Consider the following 27196-nt stretch of genomic DNA (forward strand, 5'->3'; position numbering starts at 1 on the left):
AATCTGCCAGAATACCCTTTCCTCCTTCTCTCTCATTTATACCGTCGCTGAATAGCAGGCTAGAAGAGTCAAACGCAGGCCGACGCTTCTGTCAGCGATGAAATTAATTCCCTGTCTCCTGACCAATCATTTACTGCACATCAGCAGGCGCCCGTCTAGTTTCAACATGGAGATTCGGGTGTGAAATAACGGAAAAGAAAGAGTTTGACAAGACACGTGAACATTTCTCCTGATTGCACTGGCAGAGTGAAAGAGCTTGAATAACTGGCGTGTATTCATCGTGGTGCACGTTCTCATAGAATTAATATATATCGAACTCTCGAGGAAAAGCTCTCTATAGTGCCCATGCATTGAAGCTAGTAACCGCAAGGGCGCAGCCATGTTGCTACACTGTCCAGACGCGCAGACGCAGACGACTAGATGCGATTCAGACGACTGGCGCAATCAAGGCTATCCCGAGCGTCTCTCAGTATTGTGGCGCCATCTCGTTCAGGCGCCTGCAGGTATACTTTCAGGCACCGTAAATTTTACATCAAAATTTTATCAATAGTCATCGGAGCTTTCAGAAAAAGATGCGGAATGAAATTTACGAACGCTCTATTAAGTACGCGCTACGTGTAAATGCTGGCTTTCGCATCACATTTTTAATAAATATAGCGTCACAAAAAGGAGAGGTATAGCAACATGGCTGCACCTTTGCAGTTGCCACTTCTTTCGCCCAGCTTTTGCTCTAGAGTTAGTATACTGACCTTGCGCATTTAATGGGCGCCTTAGACGACACATAGGAAAAGAGGACGTACAAGCCTTTAGCAATTGACAATCTTAGGCCCTAGACTGCTTCACTTTTGCCCACTGACATAGACATGACATAGACACATTGCCCACTACATGTACTTTGCAAGAAAGACAAGGGTGACTGACAGGAGTGCGTTTAAACAGACGCCCGCAGATGTTCAACATTTTTCCGTGTACATAATCATAATCTCACAATCCAAATTTGCCAGAGGTATACGAAAAACTATAATACCATTGTCGAGGCAATATGAGCCATTATTTTATCTCAAAATGTGAAATAGTGATTTCCTACATACTGAAACAATCTAAAACATGTATCTTATTCCGCCGTAGTAGACTGATGAGACACGTGAGCGGATATTTTTTAGTTCCGCAGGTGCGCTGCTGATAGCGGAAATACTTTCTTAAAAAGGCACAAATAAGTGCCACAGCTACTTTTGTCCTTCAATGCATAAGACGACGTTTTGTTAAGAAAGTAACTGGAACGCCAATGCATTTCTCCGCAACGTTCGGGAATTATCTCGCAGCTGGTGTCATCCTGAGACTTCATTCTAAGTGGATCCGCCTTGCGAACTCCACGGCTAGAATTTGTAAATTGCAATATAGGCCTTACGGTAATTCGTTAAAAACTTAATTAGTGAATTTTGGTAATCAGTCGTTTATGCATTTTAATTTGTTGCGCAATTAATGTCCGCCTCTTCGGTATATAGACCAGCTCCTAACTGCAATTGTGCTATCTGCAACAGGCAACCTTTAAACATTTTTGAAAGTGTTCGCTGAAACACACGGCATATATCTTCACACCACGGTAGTTCCCCTTAAAGGACTGTCGGCCGTATTTTCTCATTTATTTGTTTTTTTTAATTTTTTGCCCAGGCATAGGCACCGCTTTTGAATTTAACAATGTAGCAGATATGGGTTCCAACACTTGTGACAATTAAATAAAGTGAAAATTCAGGTTTATTGGTATTGAATAATTCACTTTCACTAGTGGTCCTCTAGGAATGCACACATCACGCACGATTATAGCATATATAATTGGCGGATCCGGTTTTGCTGACGCTCGCTGGGGTTTGGAACGAGTCCAATGTTTAATAGCGTCGCGGGACATTAGCGCGGTCGGTGGTTATTGGCGCGCGTCATGGTCGAGCGTCATTTATCCAGTTATTAGACAGCGCTTGCAATAAAGTAGTGGCACAAAAGTCACGCCGGCTTCAGACGGAACATCTTCTTTCGATTGAGGATGCTTTAGAAATCGTATAAATGGAACGCACGTTGTCGAAGAACCATGGGATGTGGTCACGTTTCAATCCTTGCAATAACCCTGGAATAGCCGAGAAATGACCTCATTGCGCCAGACGACCAGCCCCCTGAATTTTTCATGACCCCTCACACGACGGTGTGTATACAATGTCAGACGGTTTCCCAAGCACTGTTTTTAGTCTTAATTGGCACTGTCTTTAGTCTTAATCTCACATTGCACGCACGCACACACACACATGCGCGCACACACGCACCCGCCATAGCCTCTTTCCCATGCTAAAAAATGCCACGCGAACAGTGGCGACTTAATGAAGAGGACACGTCTCATAAATAAAGTTGCGCTGAGTACAGCTTTAATGAATGATACGTTAATGAGCGATGTGCTTGTTTACGTGATTATTCACCATTTGTGAGGATCAGCGGAGACAGGCAAACAACAGCAGGGAAATACTGAGTAGAAAGCGTTGCTCAACAGGGAACGCTAGAAAAAGGAATACCAGATGAGGAATACTGAAAGAGTGCGAAGGTCTCTAAATGAGATCCGCAACACCAATTAGACGCACTAATACGTTTACGGAGGAGGAGATTGGATGGCGGCTAGGAAGTCAGAGTCTACAGTGACAAAAGCAATGACTTAAGAAAACACCTGCTAAATAATTCTTCAGAGCTGAAAGCTTCGCGCAAATTTCCATAAGTATGACAGTATTATGGCGTTGACATAATTTGTGAATTCGCGTCTGAATTTCTTTTACAGCACAAGGGGGTAATAAACCACAGCGCAAATGCAGTAACTAGAAGAGTGCTTCTTGTACTGTCGTATACAGTAGAAAATGATATTCAGCCAGAAAGTGGGAGAATAAAAAAAATGTGGTTGATCCCTCTTATATAGGAATCGGTATAGAACACGAAAGTGAAACGTGTCTTCACAGAAGTAGTGTAATGTTTATTGCACATTGATATATAATGTCTATTGGTGTTTTGTGGCTAAAGCGCCCTTAGGCGTTGATGCACCCACGCTGACGCCTGGTGGCACGTCTCCTCCATCACGACTACCAACGTCGATGACCATGAGCAACCGTCGTGCATATGGAAGCTGCACTACGCTGCACACGCTAGCACAACGCGAAAGACGAAGCACGTAACTGACACACTAATACAACGCGCAAGACAAAGCACGTAACTGAATCGTCACCGAGTCAAATCAGCGCGTACAGCGCGTCGTAATTGCAGCCTCCGCGATCAACTTCAGAAACATTTTCAGAGCTAATTGCGGAGGCCACGCTCCGCTGTGCTGAGTACGGTGAACGCCACCTAGCGAACGCCACCAGGCGTTGGTAGTGCTTCTTGATGCCAGCGTCCCTTCGAATGCTGGCATCGAGGCGTCGTAGTGCTGAGACCACCGAAGCGTTCACTGTCGGTGCGCGTTGTGTCATAATGCAGTACTTCTCTTTTCTGCTCGTAGGCGGCGGCACCGCCCCGAGCAAGAGCGCGGGTACACGGAGGAGTGTTAGATATATAAGGCGCGTCTGTGTAGCTCTCTGCAAATGCGTTTGTGGCGCAATGGGTTAAACGCTCGGCGATCTATCGTCGCGGACCGAGAGGTCGTGGGTTCGATTTCCAAATTTTGCATGTTTGTGGAACTTTTTCTTCTGGTTTCTTTCTTTGTATTATGTTCTATGACGTATTTCCGTGACGGAAATACGTCAGTGAAGTCTTCGTGGACCCCGGCATAAAACACTTTCGTGTTAAAAAACTGAACGCGTTAGCAGTCACAATACCGTCAGGCTGAAACAGGAGCTAACGGACAGCTAACTCAGCGAAATTAAAAAAAATGAACTCCTTCAAGGCGAACTATTGGTGATGTCAGAGTTGAAAATGTAAGCCTCTTAACTAAAATGATGTGGTCCTGGAACATGCCTCCGTTTGGCTACCACACCGACCGCCGACAGCGTGAAGGCTACGGCGTTTTTGGCAACAACACGATAAATTGTGTCAGCCTGAATCGATGCTACCAAGCAAACAGACCAACGCAGCGCCCCCTACTTCATGCATATTACGAGTCGACCTATTGAGGTATATACTGTTTCCTTTTTGAAAGTCAAGCTTTAAATGCGAAGCAAGCAGTCACCATTGAGAGTCTAGACGAAGCCGTAATACGCGAGTCAGTAAAATATTCGTACAGAAAATCGCGAGCCATATATAAATATCAATTGCTCTATGTAAATGTGAAATGTATAAAAGAGAGCCCTGCAGCTTTTAACACTGCTTCATATAACAATTAAAAGGAATGATGGCCGGGTAACCAATGTCTGGACAATAATATGTACAAAAATTGCCGCAAAATTACTTTCAAATGATATCGCTTATGTTTCCAAAGCAAGGAATCGATCATGAAAAAAACCGTAGTGTAAGCCCCTAGAATTATTTTAGGTAGCTGTGGTTCTTTAGGAAGCACCTAAAGTCATGTTCACCAGCATTTCTGGCCCAATAATGCAGCGGCCTTCGGCACACCATCCGTGCAGTCTTTAATAAATTGCTTGCTGCATTCAATCTGCTGCACGTATAGCCTGAAGAAAATTAACAAAGGAAAGAACATTAACAAAAAGCAGACAAAACAGTTTAAGTGACTCGTTCTTTAGCCTGCATGTGGTTTGCTCCTTCATCAGCATGTTAGATCAGATAGAATATCATTTCTTTGAAGAACTTTGTTAAAATTTGGGCGTGAATCCGTCGATTCGGCTGTAGCAAGAAATTCGAAGAAACGCAACTTTTCATTACTGAATTAACATAGCAAGCTGGGCGAGTTGATAACTGAATATGCTCTTAGGGGTGGGTAGCGCTACCCTAAGTAGACGATGCGAGTGCTTACTGAGAAATGGTTTATTTTTTTCTAACAGGTGAATAACACAGGGTGTCCCAGTTATCATGCAGCACAATTTTAAAAAAACAGGAACGCCGTTACGCGAAGCAAACCTAGTGCGTATTGTTTACAGTACAGTGGAGTAGCCGCCAAGTAATTTTTTTCGTCACTGAGATTTAATTAGGTAACTGTAATTATTTATCTAACTCAAGAAGTACTATCCTAATTATCAAAGTGTCAATGAGAAAGTTGTAGAGCTACATGAAAAACTCCCCATACAGCTCTCTGTTGCTCAATATGTGCTACATAAATGCGTTTTTCCGAGTGTGAAAGAAGCCCCCGAATGCACGCAGAATTGCCGCGCGACTTGCCGCTTGAGGCACTTTGCGTGCATTTCCGGGCTTCTTTCACGCTCAGAAAAACACTTTTATGTAGCACGTATTGAGCAACAGAAAGCTGTATTGGTAGTTCAGTTACGAAGAGATACCAAGGCAGTCTCTTAACGTTACTCCTAAGATTTTTCGTTCCATCACTCTTTGTGCGGTCCTTAACTTGGACCGGTGCGGTGTGGATCAGAGAACAAACGGGGATAGCCGATCTTCTAGTTGACATTAAGCGGAAGAAATGGAGCTGGGCAGGTCATGTAAATGCGTAGGATGGATAACCGGTGGACCATTAGGCTTACAGAATGGATACCAAGAGAAGGGAAGCGCAGTCGAGGTCGGCAGAAAACCAGATGGGATGATGAAGTTAGGAAATTTGCAGGCGCAAGTTGGAATACGCTAGCGCAAGACAATTGGAGATCGCAGGGAGAGGCCTTCGTCCTGCAGTGGACATAAAATAGGATGATGATACTGATGATGATGATGATGATGATGATGATGATGATGATGATGATGATGATGATGATGATGATGATGATGGTGATGAACAAGGCAGTGCTTACTTTAGGGCAGCAGGACCGGTAAAATTCGACTGGTAAGCCATCTATACCGGATGTTGATCCGCTGTTCATATATCGGATAACATCAAAAACGTCTTTCAGATTTGTTGGAGAAAATAAATTCGTGCCTTCTGTGCATGCCACTTGGGGTAGATTATTCCAAAATCATGTCTTCACCTAAACTGGGGGCATTGTAAGTATTTTCCGATGAGAATGCGTCTGAGAACCAGTTCCAAAATATTCTGTCGCTATCACGTCTCGCACCGCTCTCTGTGCCAACTTCTATTATAACCTTTTCAATAAAATAGCTGCGATTTTGCCTCTTGCAGGATGTACGAGCCAGCCGCAGTACCTCAGGTTCAGAAATTGGCCTGTTCATCATCCACGCCATCCGAAAAGGAGCATCAAGCTCCTATGCATGCCGACCTCCACCTTTCCTTTGAAGTATCCCACGCTTTGATGATGCATTCATAATCGCTTACTGATGAAGTTCTGGCTACGAGAGTACCGGCTCATCAGGCTGTGGTATCGTTCAGGCTGGTGATCTAGGTACTGGTACATTAGCTGTGATTGGGAGCCACCCTCTCGTACTATTGTAATCCTTCTCACGCACTCACAAAGCTTCTCAGTGTCTGTTCTTTTGCGTGTCCTGTTAGCTCCTATGCATGCCGACCTCCACCTTTCTTTTAAAGTATCCCATGCTTTGATGATGCATTCATAATCGCTTACTGATAAAGCTCTGGCTGCTTTGAGCTTCGGTTAGGGTCACCTGGTCACGCAAAGAAGCAATTTCCAGTTTCCAAATATCAATGCGTTCACCTGGCCTCCCTTCGAGGTTCAGCGTGACAGTGAAAGCTCAATGACCTGAAATGTGTCCTGCGTCTGCAGGAAGATCGAGGATGCTCCACTGCACAATTTCCGATGTTAATTCGGGGGGAAATACATTCGAACTACACAACATTTCGATTGCCTTTGCTGCCATGTGGCCCCAAAATTTCCACCATGCATGGGTACCCAGGCATCTGATAAATCGTATTATTTCACTATACGAGATAATTCAGCTGCATGCGCATTGGAACCGTTTTGCCTAGCCCATCGTGATTCGCGCATAGGGTCGAGTACATAGTTACATGGCCGATAGACATTCAATTCCCAAACTTTCCTCTCGCCCCGAAGAAATCAAAAGCTATCACATGACCTTCTAAATCAAATAGGCTGTGACTTCCGTGTAGAAGCAAACTCCTACACCGCGACATCGTCCAGGGTTATGTGAAAAATATGCTTTTACAGAAAATTCGTGACAAAACTTTTAACTTCCTGCTCGTTTCTTAAGTTACACACATCAAGAGGGAGGAGGTCGACTTCTTTCTCGTGGGCACAATGAATTACTTCTATCTATTTACTTGAGCTACGAAATCCCTCTGCGTTAAGTGCGATTATGTTCAAATACATTGAGAATGAGTTAGTTGCGTACAAAATAGCCTAAGTCAAATGGCTTACCACAAATAAGTTGCGCACTGAATCGGCGTCCTACATTTTTGCAACAGCCAGAACCCAGCAAAGCAAAAAAAAAAAGAAAAAGAGCATAGGAGTATCACAGCAGCGAACTCGAAATGGGCACTGCTCATGTTCCTCACACAGGTTAATCGGAAGCAAGCTGTATCCTAAAATACCAAGGTTGCAGAGGCTCGCACAGGGTCGGGAACGCGATGTCTGCGCCAATAATTTCGTGAACGCTGCGTCAGCTTCATAATGGGGCGTAGAGGAAAAGCAGCCATTACGGGCAGCAGTAGCGGTGTAAGGCGCCATCGTTAGTACTTCTCTGAATCGGAGACAATGTCCATGGTAATGGTGTCTCGTGGCATTTTCGTGGTTATTTCTTGGAGGGTGTCGCCGTTGGTTCTGATGACGTGGAACTCTCTGAAGACAAAATTCTCTTGGCGTCTTCAGACGCCGTTTGTGAGCGTGTGCGTCTCTCATTCACCGCTGCACTGGTGCTACTCGCAAGACCTGTCCTTGTTTTTACAACCGGCGGGATCCTCGATGGACGGGCCGAGACGCTGGAGATGCCGAGATGGCGTCCATCTGCGTCCTCACCAGCATTTGGTGTTGCTGGCATGTAAGAAGATGATCTCACTGTCCAACGCAGGCTCTTGCGTCCTAACCTAACACAGGCTCTTCGTCATCTTCCGCCGCCGAGGACGGAATTGTGCCAGGTAGCGTCTCGTTGCTCTCGTCAGTAGAGGGAGAAGACGCTGCGTCGCCGGCATCAGGGGACGCTGGCGTCGGCACTTCTGGTGCACTTTCTTCTTCTCCTCGTTGATCGATGGCTTGCGCCTGTGTTGTTCCTTATGGTGTGCTGTCCTCCAGAGGTGGTTAGGCGGGCTTTGCTGGTGCTACTGCAGCTGCATACGAACGTGGTTGCACGCAGTCAACACTGGCGTCCTTGCCCTCGCAACGTCTACATGGCGCATTGCACGTTGCAGTGGCATGGTCGAAAATGGCACATCGGGCGCATCGAGATGACGTGCAGGAGGCCCCGAAATGACCGTCTGCGTCGCACTTGGAGCACACTCTCTTCATTATTTTGTATTCCAGCATTACCAGAAAGCCAGTCACCATGATGAAATTCGGTGGTGGTTTTACCATCTCGGGAGCTTGACCAGTCGGCTGCCATTGCCGATGTCCGTCCTGGGGTGCTATGCAGGATGCGCCGAGTTTCTCGTTCGCACGAGTTTCACCCGAGTTTTCTCGATGGCAGTCAGTGAACGGAGATAGCAAGGAACGTGCAAGAACAGCAGGCAAAAAGAAATGCCGAGATAAAGCCGCGTATGACAACATGAGCGCACCCTGCGCGGTACAGTGATTCCGTGCTTTAAGCACAGAAGACTGCGCAGCAAAACGCGCCAGCGCTGCGTATTGTTATCAACGTATTATCACCATTTAGCAATACCATGACTGTACCGCTGTCTATCTGCACACTTGCCGTGAGCCACTTGCCACGCCTTTCTAGGGCGCGTAAAGGGCGTGCCTCCTCTTTCGAGCATTATCTTTCTATCCTCCGTCGATTGCGAACAGGGCACATGCGGTGCATTGTTGCGCCTACACTTTCCCTCAATCAATTACGTTCAAATACAACAAATAAAATAAGAAACACTTTATTTCTTGAACTATCTGTTTTTCGTTTGGAATGCCATAAATGTTTGATAACAAACAGAGATCGAGCGAATTATTAAATTTTGCACTTTTTTGCCGCGAGTGGCGACAGTGAGGCGAAAGCTTACAAGCGGATACATTTTAGAGCGTCGCACGCACGAGGGAGTTCATACGGTGAGCAGTCACCAGGGGCACTGCAGTGCTATCCTTCATTAAAGTCACTATATAAGAAAAGTACCGCCATCTACTCTTTCCTCTGCCGCCTCCTCTCCTAAAGCGCTTGCTTTTTCTTTACTTTTTGCTTGCGAAAGCCAAGTCGACGGTGGCGCAGCTAGAAAGTCCACGTTGAAGCTTTCAGGCCGGCCGCGCGCCGCCGCCGCCGCCGCCGCCGGCGACTGCTGCTGCGCAGAGGACTTTCAACATGGCTCTGAGGCGGAAAAAAAGAAAATATAAAGAAGTGAAAAGCGCGCGCTATCATCGTCCAATAGGAGATACAGGATAACACAGGAGAGAGCGAAGCGGCATTTGTCAAAGGATGGCGGTACTTTTATTATATAGGGACTTTAATCCTTGATAGGGTGCCTTGATGCCCGCGCGCATCGAGGCAATCTAATCCTTGATAAAGTCAGTCATGACAATGATCTTTCCATTTCCTGACTATTAGGGGAATGGCAACGCAGCGCTACGGCATGGTTGTTCACCGCAGGTGCTTCACTTAGGCGGCTATTAAGGCCGCCGCTTTACCAACTGAAACGACAGGAGCAACGGTTGTCACTGCAAAATGGCTGTGCGGTATTCTAGGGTCCGTAGTGACGCAGCACAGTGAAAATGCGCCCGTTTATCTGCGACCGGGAAGCCTCAGCGATGCATTGCAAAGAAGAGCGCGCTGCCCAGTGACACAATTCATCGCTTGTCATAGCTTGCCCAGTGAATGTGCCTCCGTTCGCATGTATACGCAGAATTTGAGTGTGTTGTTCTCTCCAATGTGCTTGCCGATTGCCTCTGCTGCTGAGCTAACAGCGATCGCAGATAGATATAGTAACGACAGCGCAGCAATCGTATTTTGGCGGATGATGGCTCCTGTGTGCAGTTAGGAAATTAAACTTCGAACGCAGGAAGGGGTTGCAACTATTTAGTGTGCCGTGCTTGTGATGAAGAAATGCCATCGCACTGGGTTTTAAAAAGCGAGCGTTTCTCGGCGCTGACCGTGTTTTACGACACTGCAGATCCGATGCACCACCGATGACAGAGCTGCCATCTCAAACAACCGCTGCAATACCTTTACGTTGGAAAACACTACGCACTGCTCAGCATCGTCATCCACCACGGCGCATCGACGCCTTGCAAGCAGCTACAGTGTCGTTCCGATAATTATTTGCTGTGCGCTACGTCGCTACAATGCAGACAATGAACCATGTTGTGGGGCCATCACAGCCTAAGAAGATAGATGCATGAGCCAGCGAAAGTCGCCGCTTTGTTTTTGATAGTGGTACTTAGTTACAGTGCATCACCGATGACAGTGTGCTGTGCGTATTTTCTGTCGGCGGTCAAGATTGTTGATGCCTCTCAGTTCCGCACCACGTCGCTGTTGCCGGAAAATAAGTTGGGCGTGGCCCAACCATGGCGGGCGCGCGCACAAGAGTTACATGCCTCGCGCGGGGCGTGACGTGTGGTTTTGATTGACACGCGAACTCGGGCCAAACTCGTACATCGCGAAGCCCCCCTCGAGTTGAACTCGCGAACATGGTGGCGGCAGCAGCAGCCTGTGTAATCGCATCCAGCGGCAGCAAGCGTCAATATGACCTCTGGACCCGTTCACCTACATGTCCGACGTAGAGTTTCAGCGTCATTTTTGCCTTTCCAAAACGTAAGTGCGCTGGCTGTGTGGCGAGTTAGGCGAAGGCCGTCGTCTGCGGAGATAGGGTGGCGGGCAAATTATGCTTTCTCATCGTAGACTGGTGTGACTAGGCTGCGAAGGACTAGTTCGTGCGATCGCTTCGGCTCTCTCCTGTTTCAAGCAAGCTCGTCCACCGCGCCCCAGCCCCAGGCCAGGTCCGGCATCGTCATCGGCGTACTGGAGCACCTACGAGCACCTGCGAGCACCTGGGGTTCAACCCGGACCAACCAACCTGAGCAGGCGAAGTAGTCACATTATAATGGAAGACTCAGAATGGACGCCGGGCTGCCTTTCCGGTGCAACAGGTGGCGAAATCAGTTGTGGCAGGTACACAGTACCGCTGCACGGCACGGGCAGAGAGGCGAACGAAGTTACTGCGCCAACACGGACCGCCTTGGCCGTCCGAACGACCACCTCTCCAGGCGGCAAATGATTTGGCTCACGTACTGCGTGAGCAAAAGCGTAGACATATGAATGTTGAAAGAGACCGTAGACTTGTTTCCTCTATCGGAGCACGCCATCGCCGACTGGAGGAGCTACCCCCGTAAGGTCGCGAGGGACGAGCTGCTGGCGCGAGCTCCACTCAGTGGCCCCGGGAAGACAGCGCAAATTGACGAGCGCCTTCTTCGCGGCGAGCAAAAGTGCAATCGAGGCCGCCTAATGACGGGCGACAACGTTCCGCCGAGCCGGCAAAATTACGGTGGTGTTAAAGATGGTGTTCCATGGGTCTTCGTCATGGTCTGCGCGACCTGAGGGGTGCTGCTACTTTTCAAGGTCGACCGACGAAAGGCGGCGACGCTAGGCGCCATTATTGCAGCCAATGTTCAACCGGGGACCATTATTCATAGTGACAAATTGGCCGCATACAACTGTATCCCAAATTTAGTGGATGCTAACGGGGCTATGCCTCAATCTGCATTGGGAGACAGTTAACCACAGCGTGTACTTTGTCGAAACGAACACGGGCGTTCACACGCAAAAAACAGAAAGTTATTGTCAAAAAGTGAAGCTGCCAGCTCGTCAGCAATGGGTACAGAGTAACTGCACCGATGCTGGAGTCCTACCTGAGATGAATGTGGTGGCACTCAACGGCCACGTGAGCTGCAAAGACCCTTTCTTGCGTTTGTTAGAAGCCACGGATCGCTCAGGCTACCCAGTATAAAGACTTTCCTGCGGTTTTAGAAGCCATCGCTCGGCGCTACCCAGTACGAAGGTGCGTCACAATGTAAAAGAAAATAAAGCGTAGTTTTTTTATCCTTGCATGAGTGCTTTCCGGCGTACCTGAGTGCTTACACGGTAAGCGCGCGGCAAACCACTTCTGCGCTAGCCGACGCTCCCTTCGTCTCGAAGCCTTACTTTAGCACGAGCAACGAGCGATCTGTTGAAAGCCCAGTGTAAAAATCAGGCGCACACCAATCTGTGCTCGGAAATGGGAGCGCAAGCACGTAGCGAGCCGCACCAATTAAATCCAGAGGAAAGAGAAAGAGCAACGAGCGATCTGTTCAAAGCCCAGTGCGAAAACCAAGCGCACACCAATCTGTGCTCGGAAATGCTAGCGCAAGCACATATAGCGAGCCGCGCCAATCCAATCCAGAGGAAAAAAGAGGAGGGAGAGCGTGCCCTCGTGGTATAACAAGAAACGATTAAACTACAAATTAGTCTAATACACATTCAATGTACAATTTGTAAACTTTAAAACACCTATACCCTACGGTAATGTGACTAATATCATTGTACTAAATGCATTTATTTGATAACTTGCTTGTGCCTCTAATGCACTCGGTGGAACGACAAACAAGTGAAAGAATGCACGACCATGCACCGACCGTATGATCACGTGAGCCCCAGTTTGTCGACCGCCCATATGGCAACGCCCAAGTGATGATGGCCACCCAGAGTGAATCTAGATAAACCAATGAAACTGGAGGTGTGCCGACGGACAAACTTTGTCTTGTTACCATTAGTTCTTTCATCTTGTGGCGTCGCCAGAGCTCGTGAAGATCCCGAGTTTCGCCAAACTCGGGGCATCCTGCATAGTACCCCTGTACTTGAAAACAGCGTCGGAAATGCATCGGCACTTCAAATACATTGCAAGTGCAGCAGTCAGGACGTCGCCACTGACACGGGGTGTCGTCACCGTCGCATACACTGTCACATAAACCACTGGAGTGCTCATGCGGTCCAGCGGTACGACCTTGTTGGCGAACAGCAGACAGCCTTTCATCGCCATCTTGGCTGCTTGAGCCGGGGAGCGGACAGCTACCAAGAACTTGTTGCCGCCGTGATGTTGCAGATACTGCAATCCTACGGCACCTACAACTTCTTCGACGGAGTCAATGATGACGTCAACCGGCGTCGAAACGGGTACATTGAAGAGAAAGCACTGGGCTTTCGTTGGCCGTTGCGCGGGCTATGGTTTGTCCATGGCGGCTTCACGTAAACAACCACGGCGCAATGCGTAGTGCCCAGGCTGATGACACGTATGAAAAGATGTGCCGAGAACAAAACCAGATCATCCTGGCAACCAGTCAAAACTTAAGAAAATTCAATCTCTTGCCACCAACCATTTGTACAGGTGCGTTGCATACGCTAATTACTCTCCAAACAAGTTACAAAAAACATTGCTTTCAAGTTCTTCATAATGTTTTTTTTTTACAATATCACTCAATCTGTACCTTCCAGTACGCTGAAGTTTTATGTGTCATTTCCAACAGCGACGTTCAAAACGCCGATACAGAGGACCTAAGGCAAATTACTCTCCAAACAAGTTACAAAAAACATTGCTTTCAAGTTCTTCGTAATGTTTTTTTTTTTTTTTTTTACAATATCACTCAATCTGTGCCTTCTAGTACGCTGAAGTTTTATGTGTCATTTCCAACAGCGACGTTCAAAACGCCGATACAGAGGACCTAAGGCCGCAAATTTGCAGCAGAGGACTTCGGTGCGACAAGAAATTTAAGAACCTTCCTCTACCGGGAACACGGAGGCACACGAAGCTTGTCGTAGCCTCAAAATTGGGTGTCGCGTTCCCTGGCCTCGGGGTTCGCTGCCTTTCGTTGACGTTGGGCTTCGGTAAGAGGGGCATTAAACGTGGGATCCACTTCCTGCCGCTGTAACCGAGCCTGGGCGTGGGCTGCCTTTAACACAGGATCAGCATGGTGAGCGTCAGCCTGAGCCCGGCAACGTTGACGGCGTTTCTCGTCGAAAACTGCCTGTTCCGCCGCCGACCGAACAACGCGGGCCTTCCCGCCCGTTTGCTGAGTAGCGTGCAACCAAAGGCGACCCCACGCAACGTACGCCAAACCCTTTCCTTCCCTTGCCCTTATCCTCATTGGGTGCTCCCGTCACGTGTTACGGGCGTGCGCCTCACGTGTTTCACCAGCTCAAGACAGGTTTTTGGCGGTCAACCTACAACGGTGCCGACACTTGTGAGGCAAGACAAGCTTCGCTTGAAAAGTGGCTACATAGGTTGAGCGCTTTGGAAAGTTGCAGCAAGAAACGCGGTTGAGGGCAGCAAAACACGCCATATGATAGTCATTTCATGCTTACATCTCGACCTGGGTGGAGCCACCGGATTGATTAGCGGGGCCTCCGGCCCTGCTTTAATTCTTTCTCCTCAGGACCTCAATAAAGTTCGTACTCACTCACTCTACTCTCGATTACAGGAGAGCCAGCAATTTCTTTTTTATTTCAGCCAATGTAAGTCTCCATAAGTTCTTGAAAATTCCGATGTTGAATTTTGGCTGTAAGATAATACAATGCAGTGGATATTTACCGTTAGACAGGAAAATAAACTCGTGGCGTCATGATTTAAGACGTCATGGAAATATTTTTTTAACTTTTTTTTTTACTTACCAAGCATATTCGCGATGTACGAGTGGCTTTTCTGGTAGGGATGTTTCGGAAATGCATGTCTGGACTCTGTTCGCGCTCTTACGGTGAATTGTTATTTCAAGAATATGCCATGACGGCATATTGTGGTAGAACTGCATGCGATTGCCATCGTTAATACTAGTAAATACGCGCCATCCCAATCCGTTCTTACGAAGTGTTGTATCGCGCCATAATAGGACTACCCTTATATTGCCAGCTATACTATTCCACCTGCACTGCTAACGTTTGGAAGTAAGCTAATCATGCGGCTTCATACATGAAAACAGCGTAAAAGGATCAATCTTAAGACAATGTATTCTCCGGCTTTATTCAGGAGATCTGTATCAGGAGCCCCATAAAGTACACCTCGCTCACTACTTCACAATACGTAGATTCTTCAAGTTGTGTTGATTCTCTTACTTCTAACTTTTTTTAGTGAGCAAAACACGAAAGTTTTCCATACTTACTTGCAGGCTTTCGTAAATGGCGGCCCGGAGACTTCCAAATGTGTTTGATTTCCATGGGGAACGTAGCCTTCACCACAAGCCCGTAGTTTCCACCTTACAGCCAGCCTTTAGATGAGCGCAGAACGCACCTGTATAGTTGTACGAATGAAACAGGATGAATTTTTGTACTCAACTTCGTTGTGAAAACTCCTTAGGGGAGCTTTGGCTTAGGGTCAACTCTGGCGCCGCCTGTTCAAATGCATGTAAAACGCAGGCACGCTTTTATGAGACAACTCGTAGAATGATTTGAATGACATTTGTTGCATATGAAAGAAAACATCAAGTTCTAGTGACCGCTAGAAGAATAGTTTTGTTTGAAAGCCCGGAATTCTTATACAAAAATTACAATTACAATTGTTCAATTATATGTGATTGACAGATCCACCACAACTATGTTCACTTACAGGCGATCAATAAGCATCGATTCTTGGTTTTGAGCTTAAATATTGTACGCTACACCACAAAGGGTTAAACCTCAACTTTCACTACCCCTCCATGAACTTCATAACTGAAATGATGCGAGGCTACATGCAGTGTCTTCAGCTATCATGGCATTTTTAACTATGAATCTTTGAATCTCCGAACTATCAATGCGCTTTACCAGACACTTTACGAATGCAAGACACATGCAATACTATAATTTTATTTGTTGTGTAATGCTTATGTTATTCCCGGGACACCAGAGAAAAAGCTGCCTGAACAAGATCAGCGAGCTTTCAATAACTTGATGGCATAATATATCCGCCAACCCACTATGGTTGTTGCTTAGTAGCTATGGTGTTACGCTGCTAAACACGAGGTCGCGGGATTGAATCCCGGCAAAGTCGGCCGCATTTCAATGGGGGTGAAATGCGAAAACACCCGTGTACTTAGATTTAGGTGTACGTTAAAGAAGCCCAGGTGGTCCAAATTATTCCAGAGTCCCCCACTACGGCGTGCCTCATAATCAGATCGTGGTTTTGGCACGTAAAACACCATAATTCTTCAACTATATCCGCCGTGCTCAAGACAGCTAGTTGTTGATGCGGGCACGAGCGTATTCTTACATAAATTCGTAAAATATGCATAAAACACCTTCATTCACACTTGCTAGGCACTGCGCTGTTTCTCTCGCCACTATGATTGGACACTCGACCGATATTTGCAGGGTTAAATTATACGGCCGGCCATCAATTTGCAGGATTTTCAATACAGTTGTTTGACTCACTCGACCCACCTCTCGATGACAGTCGACATTAATGCGATTAGCATTCAAGCAATGTAGTGGCACATAGTATTGCCGAATACACTGTTATATATTACCTATAGTGGTCAGTCTGAGACATTCCTTGCTTCGGGTATACGGAGTGATCATTTTATTGCGATAGCAGCTACATGGACAGTCCAAGCGCATATCTGTCGTCGCCGTCGTCTTCGCCGTGAGGTTCTGTATAAAGTCCAATGGCGATAAAATTGGCGCCGCGTGCCGTTTTCTGTATGTACGAGTGAAAGCGTGCGAGGGTGAGCCGGCGATCGCGGCTCTAATACGTTCGCGGCCCTCCTCGACGCCCGTGCTACCGCGCACGCCTGCCGGCCTGCAAGGTTCCGGGGGGAGGGTATGGCGGGGGCAGGCCGCGTACTACTCCGCGCGCTTCCGCGGGGACGGCTGTATCTTGAAAGCCATCGGCGGCGGGGGCTGAGTCCTTCCTCCAAGGGCTGTGTTATCGCGGTTTAGTTCGCGTTAATGCGAGCGGCGGAATGAAGAAGAATTCGCTCGTTGCTGTTGCCGCGCTTACTCACTACAGCGTTTGGACAAGTTTCCGCGATCATCGAGTGAGATGCGTTCAAGTTTGCTTGTGCGCGCATGACACCATACTTTTTAATTTAGTTAGTATGCCTACGCTTACAAGTTTATACGGCCGATAAAACTGCTATCCTTGCTTCGTATAGCTCTCCACTAGTTTGCAATCGCAATCGACGCTTCGCCTTTCGAGCAAAACTGCTTTTTAACAGCGGAGCTGTTTAAGCTTTTCGTTTCCCCGCGTAGCGTTCGCAAAAACTCGACAGCTGCGCCTCGCTTCGCCTAGCTCTTCCGCCACCGCGCTAGCGATGACGTCACTGCGCACAGCTGCGCCTCTGGTTCACCTTGCGATAGCCAATCGATAATCAATCAATCATCAATAAATTCCGGGAAATGCTGGGGATGACTTGGTAGTGCTTAGCCTATCCCAAATACGTGGCCAATACCTTGCGATAGCCAATCACTAGCTAATCGATAATTTAGCAATAATCAATTAATTCTGGAAAATGCTGGGGATGACTTGGTAATGCTTAGCGTAGCCCAAATACGTGGCCAATACCTTTCCATGGGTTATCGATGGCTAATAAATAGGTAATCAATAATCTATCAATGATCAATAAATTCTGCAAAAGGATAACTCTAACGCCAGGACCGGCCAGGTGCCGATCAGCTCCGCTGGTTCTTATTTTTAATTTTTGTACAGAGTTTTGAAAGATTGCCTGTAACAGATAGCATATATCTCGCCCTTGAGCTGGAATATTCGAAGAGGCGGAAATTACTAGCCCGAAAAATCGAAACGCATCTTCATATAATCAACTAAAATTCACTAGTTACCTTCCTTACTAATTACTTTGAGGCACATATTGAAATTTGCGAATTGTAGCCTTAAGTATGCAAAACGTACCCACTTGAAATTAATTTCCGCGATGACCCTAGTTTCGAGATATTATTTCGCAAAGTGCGGGACGAAATACATTGGCGTTCCAGTTACTCTTGCGTTTCATTGCCTAACAGAGCGTTTTGTTAAAAAGTAAGATGAATAAGAGTGCTTTTTTACGGCGAGTTTGATAGCGCATATCTCCAAACAGGTGTCATTCTCGAAATTCATTCCAAGTACATACGCATTGCAAACTCACTGGCGACAATTCTTAAATTTCAGTATGTGCCATAAATGAATTAACCGGGAAGTGATTAGGTGAGCTTTTGGTAATTACTTGAATATGTGTTTTGCTTTATCGGGCATGTAATGTCCACCTCTCTGAATAACCTAGACCAAGGACTAAAATTATTTTACCTGCAACAGGCGACTTTTTAAAAATAACGCAAATCTTAAAAAGGATCACCCCGTATACTATACACACTGTCTGTGGTATCAGTCGACATTGCTTTGGAACTAGCATGCCAAAGCTGCGAATGGGCGTGACGACGACTTTGAGACGACACAGTGCCGACGATGGAAAGGCCATGACGGAATGATGAGGAAACGGCAACGGCGGTATGATGGCAACAGATAACGATTGTCAAATGACCGATGGTGTTATATCAAGGACAGAGTGACGACGCCGGCATGAAGACAGAGGGATGACGACGAGTGTGTGACGACAACGGCGTCACGACAACCGCGTGACAAAGCTGGAATGACGGAGATGGCACAACCACGAGAGAATGACGAACGGCGTAGGGCAACGGGTGCTTTAAAGCGACTGTCTGACCATCACGTAAGGGCGACGATTGAACGACAACGGCTGTATAATCCGGATTAAGTGACGACAGCCGGATTACGAGATAACGACAAAGACGGAATGACGTCACTGGAACGATGTAGGCAGTACAATGACGACAATGAGTTGGCGTTTCTGCATTGATGAAGATTGTCAGAAGAGAGGCATTACGACGACGGTATGACAAGAAATGCGTGACGTTGACTGTATGACGACGTCACGCTCAGAACAATGGTATACCGATGATGGCACGACAAGGGTCGCAGGACGAAGCTGGAGCGATGACAATGGAGTGACCACAACCGGATCACGATGACGCTACGACAAAGAATGCATGACGAATGTATAAAAAAGACGTTCTGACGACGACGCCACGGTGAGAGCAGGATGACAAAGCTGGAATTACGGCGATGCAATGACTACGAACGGCAAGCCACCTTGGCTAAATGGCCCAGCTATTAGACAATTTAGGCCACTGTGTAAGCGTAGAAGACATGATGACGACGGCATGACGAGGGTCAAACGACGAAGCTGGGGAGGTATTCTGTAAGAGTCCCCCTAGTGAACGTATCCATTTCCTCTGCTGCTTAGGTGCCGATTGGCTGTGGGCCCTGGCTCCTGCTGAAGCGCACAGCAGCCCAGCCAATGAGAACTTCAACAGCAGATCAAATGAAAATGTCCGCTAGGTGGACTCTTACAGAATGCCTCCCCTGGAATTATGACGATAGAATAATCGCGCCGGTATGTCGGACATGAGCATCACGATAGTGATATGGCGACTGCATGACGACGATAGAGTTACGATGACAGCGCGATGAGGGTCCGGTCGAAACGTCGATATGAAATGTTCTTGCTTTTATACATTAGATAGATAGAAAAATCGATAGATAGATAGATAGATAGATAGATAGATAGATAGATAGATAGATAGATAGATAGATAGATAGATAGATAGATAGATAGATAGATAGGATAGATAGATAGATAGATAGATAGATAGATAGATAGATAGATAGATAGATAGATAGACAAACACAATTCCGACCCGGTATTGCACGGCCTCTGGGATCGGCCCACATTTTTGTTACGGACGAGTACACCAGAAATTCCGACCAACGAGAGGCTTACAGTTACGCCGCAATATCAGTGCACAAACCTGGAGCTGATGTAATTTTACCGGCGTGGCTCTTTACGCCAAGCGTAGTTGCGCCTGTGCGATATCGTTACAGGCCTTACACGGCATATCGAAGCCTTTAAAGGCGCCAGAAATTTTGGCGCATTTGCATTTATCGCGTCCGCGTTATTGGACCCAGGCATAGCCAGTACACTTTCCGAGAAGTTTCCGAGAACACGAAACCCTACTATCCCTTTCAGGACTTGACACTTCGGGCGCAACTGCATTTTTTTTGTATTTGATTGAAATAATTGTCATAATAATATTACTAATAATAATATTAGGAGCAAAAAGTATAATGCAATTCAGCTGGAACAAGTGGCCACAGGGCAATCGGGTCGTGAGATTAATTATCGTGAGAAAATCATCCTTAACCACTACCACGCAGGACCTCCGCGTGGCGCAAAGGCGTTACTGAACTAATTGAATTTCGCAAAGTAAACTTCGTAAGAAAATTCGTAAAGTCCGGTTTACACATAACCTACAGATATGATAGCATCTGACTGTAATTTCAATATGCGAGAGAATAATTTGAATATACGTGAAAACGTAATTCTGTTAGGCGGAAACACAGACCCCTTTTTTCCTTGCTTACGGGGATATGAACCTTTGATGAGTCACTGTTTGTAGCCTCTGCCTTACGGCGGTAGTGAGGCATTGCTCTGGACTGCACTGCCACCGGGATCGGCCCACCATTGCTTTAACGCGATAGCGTTTAGGGCCCCGTGTCGCAGAAAATCCGGCGTCGGCGTCGGCATTAGGCTGTTTCACATGGCACGATTGCGGTGAAAAAAATCGTTCTGTCGCGCACGTCGCAGGGCGATTTTCGCTGGCAGCTTGCACATGCGTCTTTGACCTCGCGATTTCCATCGCAGCGACGCCTAAGGTTGCTCCCTGCTCACAAAGTATCCATGCCTGCATCGTTAAAAAAAACAACATGGAAACTAGTCAAATATTAACATTTCATATTATTTTTTTTTTGGAAATACAATAGTACACAATTTTTCAGCCTTTAAACGCTTTGAGATTGCGATCGCTTAGTCCGCAGTTGCGGCTAGTGAAAATGCTGCACAAACCGCATAAGCGTGTGGCGTGGTGGGGTGGTTTTGTTTTGTACGCTCTAGCTGTGTTGTTGCGGTACGATGGAAGCCACAACTCTTCTCCTGGAGGAGTATTGGCCTCTCCAAAAGAAGAAGCTACTATTAAGTGTGCGAGTGCCTGGCACAATTTGTAGCAATGAAGACGTTGACGACGGCGACGATCGTGAGGGTACGTGCCGTATGTTGAAGGCGGCGTCAGCTCCCGACCTGGATAGCATGCAGCTTCTCCTTTTAAATTAATTGTGCGAGCTGGAGAAAACAAAAATTATTGATGAAGCTCCTTTGCCACAGGCGCTGGTGGGTACGCTCTGTTAAAACATCATTGAAACTGGCGCGCGACATTGCTCCGCTGAGCTTCCAACACGCGGTAAAACAGGAAAATGATTATTTCGACGGTGCTTGCTGTTACGTCACGTTGCTCCGCCCACATCGCGCCGATCACTGCGACTCGGCGACGGAAATTCCAACATGTTGGAATCCCGTCGCGGACAGCCTGCGACGTCACGGCGGTCGCTGAGCGACGGAATTCGCTGTGTCGCTGTGTGAAAATCGCGCCATGTGAAACCGTGTATTGGCGCCCGTGGCCAAGAAAACCATCCCTAACCACGTTTAGGTATGCCACACCATTCTATCACAAATGTTGCTCAAACCTTATCTTGAATTCTTGGCAAAGCAATTCCTCGGAATTTTGAGAATGACAATCCACAAACAAATGTCATGAAACAAAACACCCACAGCGCATGCCTTTTATGTTAAATCTTCTCAGACTTAAATATCAAAAGTGCGAAACAAATACGGAAACCTGAAAATGATGCAATTTCTTTGGCGCGGTTGTGCACTATCTCCGGGATCGGCCCACGCAAGAGGCCGCGTTTCCACCAGAAAGCTCGCCTACGTGCATATTGTTCGCCGCCAGTGTTTGCCAGTAACCATTACGGCTGCATAAGCTGCAGTCGTCGGGAACCATGAGTAGCAGTCAGGGATCTTGGAATGCTATCGCGTTCCACTCTTAAAAGCGAAGCTTAAGCGTCCTCCCAATTTTCTATCAGGCCTCGGGTCTCAGAAAATGCGGTGTAGGTGTCGGCGTCAAAAGCGCGCCCGATAACGATATCGTGTTCCACTGTTAAAAGCGAAGGTTAAGCGTCTTCCAAGGTTTTTACCGATACTTCATTTTTCAGGACATCTTGGTAACTGATATCTAGAAAGTTTGGCTCATCTTAAGATTCCTCCTAAACAGGCATGACGAAACTACTGCTCAAATTCAGTTTTACGTTTCCGCATGTGCCCTCAAAGGAATAATAAAAACACTTAGTATTAGTTTGTTATTTAGGTAACTAAATATTGCAGTTTATTGCGTAGGTTCTCCACTCCTCTTCACGCATTTCATGTCAACTGGCAATAGTGTTGTTGTCAGGCGACTCACCTGACCAGATCGAATTGCACCTTATGTTACTGGTGTTTTTTGCATAAATATATAGGTATAAAGCAGGGTAAACATTACGATCCATTGAGGCCACATCATTGAGTGCTAGCCTATGTGGCCTACACTGGATGGTTAATGTCGAACTCCAGAAGCTGCACTATTCATCGAGCAACGGAATCAGAAAATTATTTCTGCAACGTTTAGAGACCGGAATACGCCAGTATTGATTTCAGATAGTTCATACCATACAGTAGACTCAAGATCCAAGTCAAAATCGGGGCCGACGGATGCAAACACACTGTAGGATAGAAGTTGTAGAAACTGTTCTGCTAAGAATGGAAAGGTAATACGCAGAGCAGCTAGTAGTACACAATTCATTAGAGGGCCACAATGTCGTCGTCAAGGAGAGAAACCCAGACGAAGGCAGATGATTCGGTAGCGTAGGAGATTAGGAAAGTTGCTTGTATTTAAGCGGTCAGATCACGAAATGTTGTTCTAAATTACTTACTTCACCGGGGGATGGCATTTGCCCTGTAATCTACATAAACGACAAAAGTGGAGTGATTTGTCGCACGTGTGGCGAAACCAATTTACCGGCACCGATTCAAGTCGGTCCAGTAAAGAGATAAGATCCAGTAAAGAATGCAATGAAGTAACACAATATTGCAAACAAAGAACATAACCCAATGTACCATATAGTGTGGCAATCCAACATCTAAGGTGGGCTAGGTGATTGCAACTATTATGGGACCTGTTTTAGCGTTGGCAATCTTAGACGAATTCAAGCAGGAATGCACAGGACGAGCATCAAACTTGGAGTTCATGATGAATAAGGCAGTTGTTGCTTCATGCTGCTTAAATTTGGCTCAGTAGATAACATTTCGTAACAAATGCTCTCGATTAACCTGGTTTTCTCTTTGAGTGCCAAATATTTACTCCCGCCCTGTTCATTCTTTACGTGTTTGTGCTAATCATTTGCATTCCTTCCTCAATAAGCTAATTCCCGCATCAACATATGGTGCAATAGTTTCTGCCCTAATCCACATGCAAATAATTTCTGGTTGCAACTAGTTCAGGTCTTCGTAATTAGCCGAATAACGTATGTGGCACCATACCTCAATTGGCACGTTGCGGAGAAGACAAAGATGGAACGCTTAAGCAGAAAGGCTTACAAACAGGCAATAGGGCTACCGATCAACACAAGCACGAAGAGGTTACTGGATCTGGGTCTACATAATACGCTGGGGGAATTGATAGAGGCACAGAACATAGCGCAATACGAACGCCTTTCCAAGAGCAGGACGGGCAGACACATACTAGAGAAGTTAGGCATCGGGTATCACGCTCAACACGGCATCAAAGTCGACGTACCGAGCAGCCTCAGGGACAAGTTGGTCGTCCCTCCGCTACCAAAGAACATGCACCCGGAATACCGCAGGGGTAGAAGGGAAAAGAGAGCGCAGGACGTACAGAGGAAGTACGGCAAATGTGAAGACGCGGTGTTCGTGGACGCGGCCAGGTACGCGCGCAGGCGCGCATTCACGGCCGCGGTGGTAGATCACGAGAACGCTTGCAAAACTAGTGTCACGGTACGCACGGTGCACGTGGAGACAGCGGAGGAGCGCGGTGGCCACCACCGGGGCCGAAGTGATCATCAGTGACTCCCAAACGGCAATTCGCAGATTACGCCAACGGCCGCATCTCCCCCGAGGTGTTACGAATAATACTCGTGGGCAAAACCGGGAACAAAGAAGTTTACATCGTATGGGCGCCCGCCCACACCACCTCACTCGCCGGCAACGAGGCGGCGCACTGGGCGGCTCGAGGGCTTACGGACCGAGCCGCCAACCACACTACCGCCGCCTCGGCCACGACGTCTGGTGAGGGGTGGGAGTGGGAGGATCGCCTGACGAGTTACAGAGAAATAACGCAACACTGCAGACTGGCAAGGTGCAAATTTCCGCCACCACACCAGAAACTGAACAAGAGACAGGCGGTCGCATTGCGACAGCTGCAGACAAGAACGTGTGTAAACCCGGTGATCGTGAATCTCGGTTATCCAGAGCTTTATTCGTCCAACAAATGCAAGTTTTGTGAGGCCAGGGCAACCCTGGAACACATGTTATGGGAGTGCAAACAAGGGGGGGGGGGGGGGGGGGGGGTTCCAGACGGGGACGCAGCCTCGAGCCGAACGCGCTGGGAGACTACGCTGCTCAGCTCCGCCCTCGAAGACCAACTCTGGGCCGTCCAGCGGGCCGAGGAAGCCGCCAGAGCTCAAGGGCTCGTGGCCGACACCTAGGCAGGGGTATTCGCCCAAATCCCCGAATAACTCGCCGGATTGTAAATAAAGTTATCGTTCGTTTTCCAACGTTCATGTTTAGCGTTTTTTATGTGTTCTATTTTGGTGTGCCTAAAATTGGCTCTTGTCAATTATTTTTCTTCAGCATAAATCTTCATAGATAACACTAATTCGGAGCACTGATTTTCTAATATAAACATATCCGAAATGTGCCACGTACTGCAGGGAACTTCTCCATTGTTCGGATGTACACGGATTTACAGTTTGATACGGGGGCCTTAAAGAACAAGCTAATTGTTGCTCTGCTCAGGCGCGCTAGACCAGGGTTTACGCACCATAAATGAGAGTGTAATACTTCAGCAACGTGCGCTAGATACCGTAGGTATTTTTCCTATTATCGGTAAAAGCCTGAAATCTATCGCAAATGATTGTAACTTGCAGGATGATTTCAACCATTCTTCTTTAACGCTTTTTTTATGATGTTCTTAGATGCCTGAATGAAAACTGAATTTAACAATATCTATGTGAAAACGCTGCCTCACCCGATGGAAAAGAACACGAAGGTCAACAATCGCCAGCCCTTGCGATAATAATGAGGCGACTGAGGTGAGCTGCACTTCTGTGTGGAACGCGATACCACTAAGCTATCACGCTAGTTGGCATGCGATGAAAGTCTCACTGGATAAGCTAGAAAGTATCATGATGTGAGGAATGAAGGAGCTTCTGGGTATCGGATACTACGTTGAATAGCCCAGCCGGTTCTGCCGAATGCAGCAGTTGTACTAACGAAACGTACAACCATAATGACGGTAATGGCACAAGTACGAAGATAGCAATGACGTCCTCCACTACGTTGATTTCCCACGCCTTTACCGCCCCTTATACTCTCAGTACCCAAACACAGCTTACCGTTTGCAGCGGTAACAGAAGGAGCCACAACAACACAATTACCACAGCAATTACCTTATAGTTTGTTGTGCCACTATTTATTCTTCCCTGTACTTTCCTTTCACGCTAAAACGAGTACTAGCTGAACCAACAAAAATGACGACAAGCAAAGCGATAGCGGGATGAGTACGACGATAAGAAGCAGAATACATCATGATGACACCACGACACCAACGACGTCGTCAGCTTGACGACGACGCCAGCTTGACGTGATACTGTGAATTTTGCGTGTTCTTTCTCCGACACGAATCATTTCAAAGACCTCACACAGTTTTGACCTAAATGGTTAGCCATAGGCGTGTATTGCACCTATGCACCGGCTATGAAATGCACCGGCTAGCGACATTTTGCTACGTTGAGCGAATAGTAATTCTTGGGAGTAACTAGATTACGAATCAGACAGAGTACCAAGTTTTTTTATGAGTTTTTCAGATAGTAAACAGCTGTCCTCAACATCATTTTAGAGCGGTGTTACAACGCTAGTAAGTTGTTGGCAATACATTGCAAGTCTTGTGGCATTGTTTAATAAACTAACAAATGCAGCAATAATAAAACATAAGCAGTTTGTTAGAGTACTCTCTAGTGCCCAGTTCCTTCGAAGAATTGCTTTTTTCCCTGCAGACACTGGCTTTTTGAGTAAGTTAGTGCACTTCTCTACATGACTGTTCGTGTTTATGTCCACTATGGCCTGCAGCTGGATAATATTTGTGGCACACCCGTCCAAACATTATGTTTCCGTGCACACTGAGTTGGAACATCTAAAACCTTTTTAAAAAAGTATTTATGGATTGTCACTGCTTCATTAAAAACCATATCAATTTGTTATTTCAAAGTTTCCAATATTCCCTAAAGTCAGTAGTTCAGCAAGTTGGTATGGCGTTCATATTGCATCCTCGGGGGCAGCGCCCAAAGACAGAACACAAACAAGTAGAACCAGCGTTGCGTCGTCTCCTTCTACTTCTTTGTGTTGGGTCTTTGCGCGCTGCCGCACTCGGTATTCAGTGTGATTTTCAATATTCGCGCGCACCGACATTTTAACACTGCTATTCAATGGTCTTCTGTAGGACAAATAAATATACAAAAAAATCATTCAGATCTTTTTACCCACTATTATGTCAAAGAGTATTCTTGCATGAACTTTCCGCCGTTTATCTTGAGAATAATTTGTAATGATGGCAGTCTACAAGAAGCCGGAAGAGCAATTTAACCTGCCAATTTAACCTGCAGTAAAACGCGTGTGGGGCACCTGCCGAGAAGAAGCTGCTTTGTGAATATCACAAGACTTTGTGCGATACAAACCGTAATACATTTAAACTACGGGGACAGCAGAAAGTAGGACATGCTGCGAAGAAGGCTTACCCATCAGCGACACCGTCAGCAGCGCAAGAGCAACAGTAGCGTGTTTAGGCAACATCTTCGCAGCTTGTACAAACGTGCCGCCCAAATCCAAACGATTTG

At 46.8% G+C, this 27196-nt stretch overlaps 1 protein-coding gene and 1 long non-coding RNA gene across 2 annotated transcripts in view; one reads left to right on the forward strand and one right to left on the reverse strand.

Annotated features, from left to right (window-relative positions):
• The window catches only part of LOC119458275 (uncharacterized), a 108651-nt gene that overhangs the window by 69561 nt on the left and 11894 nt on the right, over positions 1–27196 (forward strand). The window lies entirely within an intron of this gene.
• LOC119458277 (uncharacterized) lies at positions 4540–27196 on the reverse strand. The gene is made up of 3 exons (XR_005193456.2): positions 27098–27196; positions 15255–15382; positions 4540–4625 (listed from the first exon to the last, which is right to left on the reverse strand). It is a non-coding gene; the product is annotated as an uncharacterized LOC119458277 (long non-coding RNA).

This window comes from Dermacentor silvarum, chromosome 7 (assembly GCF_013339745.2).
Source record: "Dermacentor silvarum isolate Dsil-2018 chromosome 7, BIME_Dsil_1.4, whole genome shotgun sequence".
NCBI lineage: Eukaryota > Metazoa > Arthropoda > Arachnida > Ixodida > Ixodidae > Dermacentor > Dermacentor silvarum.